Consider the following 5,851-nt stretch of genomic DNA (forward strand, 5'->3'; position numbering starts at 1 on the left):
CGGTCACAAGGAGGCCTGATAGAAAAACAAGGTACATAATAGCCTAAAGTCTACTCGGATCATGAATAACTATGGTGTGCGTATATACGCTCGTCACCACGTACCTGCGTCACCCCTAACATGTAGCAAGCATCATAGTCTATGGGGAAAATACCCTCAAGACAAGCCTAGGCAAGATACTTACCTCAAAGCGCGGGAATCAATATTCAAAAAAGCTATTGCCTCTCAAATCGGCCTTTGAGCTGGTCAAATCTAGCAAGAAAACAACTCAATAACGTCAAACAAGGCTATTGGAATCAATTCCAAACAATAAAGCTTCAATCTTTATAAAATAGTACAAAGTCAACAAAAACCTTTACCTGGGCCCGCTTCTCAAAATCCGACAAAAGTCACAAATCATAACTACACATTCGAATACGAGTCAAAATATTTAAGTTTCATCCAAATCTCTGAATTGGGGTTCAAACTACATTTTTCACTATCCAAAATCAAAGTTAAAATCCCCCAATTTCTCTTTCAAATCCCATAATCTATGTGTAATAATCCAGGGTGAAATAAGATAAACATCAAAATCAAGTATAATCACTTACCCTCTTGACTTGCATAAAAATCCTCTTCAAACGTTGCCCCTATCCAAGTCTTGGGTTCGAAATATGAAATAATGGGTCTTTGTCCCAAAATTACATCACTTATAAGTTTACCCCGTGATATCCTTCGCGAACGCGGTAACAACCTCGCATTCGCGAAGCACAAAATCCATAACCTCCACTTAACCCTTTGCAAATGCGCCCCCCAGCCCAAGATTGTGATACACAAACTCCACTGGCCTACTCGAATGTGGTCCCCTTCCCAAGAATGCGAAGGCCAAGCACCTAACCATCCCCGACCTACCTCACTGCAGCACAAAGGCGATGCCCCGGTCATGAACGCAAAAGCTAAGCTGCCTCACCTATCATGAACGCGAACCCTGTGTTGCGAATGCAAAGAAAAAAATTCCTGCCCACCTCAAATGCACTCAGCGATCGGGATCCAACCTCCATAATCGTGAAGAAGGACCTGACACCAGCAAAAATCTTCAACTTTCAAAATGCTCCGGGCGGTTGAAACTCACTCGAGCCATCCGGGACCTCATCCAATCACACCAACAGGTATATAAACTATATATGAACTTGCTCATAAGCTCAAAACATCTAAATAATATCCATAATTAAAAATTCAAATACAAAAATACATAATGTATTCCTTCAAGTTCAAGAACTTCAACATTCACAACCAAACATCCAATTTTAGCCTAACCAGTCCGGAATGAACCCAAGCAATGCACACAAGTCCCAAATGAATACCTATCCCAAGTCCTGAAACAACAATCCGAACCCGATAGATTTAAAGTCAATCCATGGTAAAAAATAAGAACTTTCCAAACCTTCAAATTTTTAACTTTTGACAGTTAGAGCCAAAACAACCTAGAAACCTCTAAATCTAAATCCATACATATGCCTAAGTCCAAAATCACCATACGAACATCCATTATAACACCGATTCAGAGTCGTTTACACAAAATTCAAAACTTGGTCAAATCTTATAACTTAAGCTTCCAACGATAGAACTAAGTGTTCCAGTTCATTCCAAAGCCTTCTCAAAACCAAACCAACTATCCCCGCAAGACTCAAAACAACAAACATGCATAAAGGAAGAATCAAATAGGCAAATGGGTCTCAAATACATAAAATGACATGTTGAGTCATTATATTGAGTAGCTTCATATGATGGATTATGACTTACTTATATGATTGTTTTTGTTGTTTGAGAGGTCCTAGAATTATTTGGAAGAGTGATTCTCAATTTAGAAACTTTAAGTCAGAAACGTTGACCAAGATTCGACTTTTGAGTAAACGACCTCAGAATCAATATTTGATAGTTTTAATAGGTTCATATGGTGATTTGGACTTGGGTGTATGTTCATATTTTAATTTGGATGTTCCTAGAAGGTTTTGGCTCTATTTTCTGAAAGGCAGCAATTTGAAGAATTAGAGAGTTTATAAGTTTGACAGAAAGTTAATTTTGATGTTATCAGGGTTCGGTCTATGTTTTAGGACATTTGATGGGTTCAATTGGTTGATTGTAACTTGTGTGCAAAGTTTGGTTGTCATCTGGAATGTCTAAGTATGATTAGGACGCATTCAACGAAGTTTAAATGTTTGAAATTTAAGAGATGTATATGGTCTTTGATTCTTGGTTTTGATGTTGTTATTCATGTTTTGAGACATTGGACAAGTTATAATAAGGTATCTTTACTTATCGGTATGATTGGACAGGGTCCCAAGGGACGAGTATATTTTGGGTCATTTGTTGAGAGATTAGTTAAGTTAAGGATTTGGAGTTTGACCACGGCCAACATCAGCTCATGACAACCTCTTTTTGGTGTTTTGAGCAAGCGATCAGGTTTGTAGCTTTCTTTATGATTGAAATGCATATATGGTTTGTGTCTGAGAGGTTCCAAATATGTTTCGGGGTGGTTTCAGACCATTTCGATTGAGTTTGGGATTGCTGGTGCTACCACTTTGCATTTGCAAACTGTTTGCCGCAATTGCAAACTCTGCATTTGCGAACTTCTAGTCACAATTGCAAACCTTTGTCATAATTGCGAACATGTGGTCGCAATTGCGAACTTGTGATCGCAAATGCGAAGTTTTGGTCGCAAATGCGAAATCTGCTGCTAGGTTAAGAGTTGGAACTTTGAGATTTTACCCATTATTTCATATTTTGAGCCCTAGACTTGGAGTGGAGAAATTTTTCATGGGGAGTTTTATAAAAGACAATAGGGTAGGTGATTTCTACCTATTTATGATTATATTTCAAGAATCTATATGGATTACTACACCTAAAATATTGAATTTTGAAAGGATATTTGGGATTTTTGTCTAAACTTTAAGCGAGTGTATTTTTGGGTTTTAACCATCGATTTAGACCCGAATTTTGAAGCTAATTATATATTTGGACTCGGCAAGTTATGGGTCATCGGATTTTGGTATTGGTTTTGGATTTCAGGCACGCAAGCCCGAGTTGACTTTCATTGACTTTTTGGAAATCATCAAAGACCAAAGCTTTATTGATTGGGATCGCTTGCTATGGAATTGTTAACTTTCTTGGATGATGTTTTGCTTTGATTTACGCGGTTGGAGGCCTAGAGTGAGGTTTTTGACGCGATTCGAGGTTGAAGACTAGCCCGGATGAGGTAAGTATCTTGCTTAGGCTTGGGTTGAGGGTATTTCATTGTCGGCTATGATATTTCTTATGAGTTGGCAGTGACGTATATATGAGGTGATGAGCATATATGCGTGCACCATGGTTATTCATGATCCGTGTAGATCTTAGGCATATCTGCTTTGTTTTAATATCATGCTTATTTAATACCGTGTGTTCTCCATTTGTATGACTACGTGAGTATTTATTCATGCTAGAAATCATGTCTAGGCTATATGCTTATCTACTGAGGCATGATAGGGATATTTTTGCTATGTTGAGCTATTTGCCTTAGCCGTAGTCATATTTTCCAGTCATAATATTATATCCGCGTGTTGTATCTCTAGCTCTCTGCACTTTTTATATGTAATCTCATTTGTTGTTAGTGTCCATGTGTGTGACAGGGATTTGAGCTAAGTTGTTGCATGATGGTAATTAATTAATAATCTTGGGATAAGACTTACCCCTCCCCAACGTGGCAGCACCCCCCTTTTCATTTTATGACTCTTGAAAGAGATGTAAAGGTGTCACACTTGAAGAAATTAGGTGACACTAAGCTAGAAATGTGGGGCCCACCTAATAGTTAAGGATAACATTCCTAATTCAAAATTATCTTCTAAATCTCTTAAGAAAGGAAAATAGTAGCGTTCTTTCTAAGGGTTTCAGCCAAGATTCCTTACATTCTTTCTAATGTTATCTCTTAAGGAACGTTCTTTCTAATGTTATTTCAGCAAAAGTAACGTTATTTCTAATGTTATTTCTTATCTCTTAAGGAAAGAGTTTCAACAAAGATCATTTTCCAAAAAAATCAACGTTATTGCTAAGTTCTTAAGGAAAAGCTTCAGCCAAGATTATCTTTGCATAGCAACGTTATTGCTTCGGGTGTTTCATACGAATTGTTTTCTATTTCGATCTCGTTGTTACGTATTTCGTCGCGATTGGCGTGTGTTAGAAGGATTGTCTAGAGTATCGGCTCAGGTATGTTAAGGCTATCCCTTCTTTCTTTTGGCATGATCCAAATGATGCAAATGAAACGAGCAAAATACGCAACTTTCATAAATGATTCTATTCATAGAAATACTAGGGGTGTCTATATTCTTGATTCCCCATGTGTCTTATTATTCTATCATCTGTTCATGGGTATGAGAAAATACGTAAGTTGATAAGTTTATTTTATGACATTATTCAAAGGTATAATGGTCTTATAACATTTCGAGAAATTTTATTGACGTACTCCTCATGCATTGCATTCATTTATACATGTACATTGACCCATGACCAGATGGCGTTATATATTCTTATATATGTATATTATATGTATATGGGATATGGGAAAAGGTTATGGCGTTATATACGCACCACCACCTGATCAGCTGGTATACGTTGATGATTTGCCCACAGTGGCCGAAATGATATGATGGGATGCCCTCAGAGGCTTGATGATATTATTAATATAACTATGCATGGTATGACATTTATATGCATATGCATGAAATTATAAAAGTAAAATGATTTACAGAGCTATGCAGACGTACATGTCGAGTCTTTTACTCCATATTTCTCTCATGTCTATTATTTACTGATTTTCATTCCTTACGTACTCGGTACATTATTTGTATTGACATCCCTTTTGCCTGGGGACGCTACGTTTCATGCCCGCAGGTCTCGATAGACAGGTCGAGAGTCCTCCAAGTAGGCGATCAGCTCAGCGGAAGATGTTGGTGCTCTCCATTTGCTCCGGAGTTGCTATTGGTCAGTATGATTAGGACATGTGTTGATTGGTATGGCGAGACTCTATCCTGACCATTATGATATTTATGTATTCTTAGAGGCTTGTAGACATATGTCGTATATGTGAAAGATTGTACGGCCTTGTCGGCCTATGTTCAGTGAAAATTTGGTCTTATAGGCCTGTATGTATTATGTATAAGTTGGTATTTCATGTTGTATTCTAATTATCTCAAGGCAGCCTATCTGGCTCAGTTATCTATGATAGTATGATACGAAAATATACGTTATGTTGGTACTCGGTTGAGTAAGGTACCGGGTGCCCGTCGCGGCCCATCGGTTTGGGTCGTTACAAAAGTGGTATCAAAACAGTTATGTCCTAAGGAGTCTACAAGCCGTGTCTAGTAGAGTCTTGTTTATGGGTGTGTTGTGCACCACACTTATAAGCAGGAGGCTACATGGCATTTAGGACTGTCACTCTTTCTTTTTACTCTAGATCGTGTGGTAGAGCTTAGTTTTAAGAACTCAATTTCCTAAACTCTACCTTATTGATAATATGATGCATCCTCCGTCCAGAAAGATGGTTGGTAAGAGATATAGCTGTGGAAGAGTTGAGTCAGAGGAACTCGATTTTGCATCATGCTTATGATGAGTAAACGTGAAGTTTTCGGCAGAACATGTGTGTAAGATTCTTGATAAGGAGCCTTAAGGTATGAATATCTACCTATATGATGAAAAGCAATGAGAGATTCAGGAGGTTGATATAAGTTTCAACAAGTAAAAGAAGCAAGGTGAAAAAGGGTACGAGGTACCCAGCTAATGAAGATTATCAGTATTTACAATTCAGGCAGAGGAATATAAGCCTTTTGAGTTACCTTCA

This window comes from Nicotiana tomentosiformis, chromosome 7, assembly GCF_000390325.3.
Source record: "Nicotiana tomentosiformis chromosome 7, ASM39032v3, whole genome shotgun sequence".
NCBI classification, from domain to species: domain Eukaryota; kingdom Viridiplantae; phylum Streptophyta; class Magnoliopsida; order Solanales; family Solanaceae; genus Nicotiana; species Nicotiana tomentosiformis.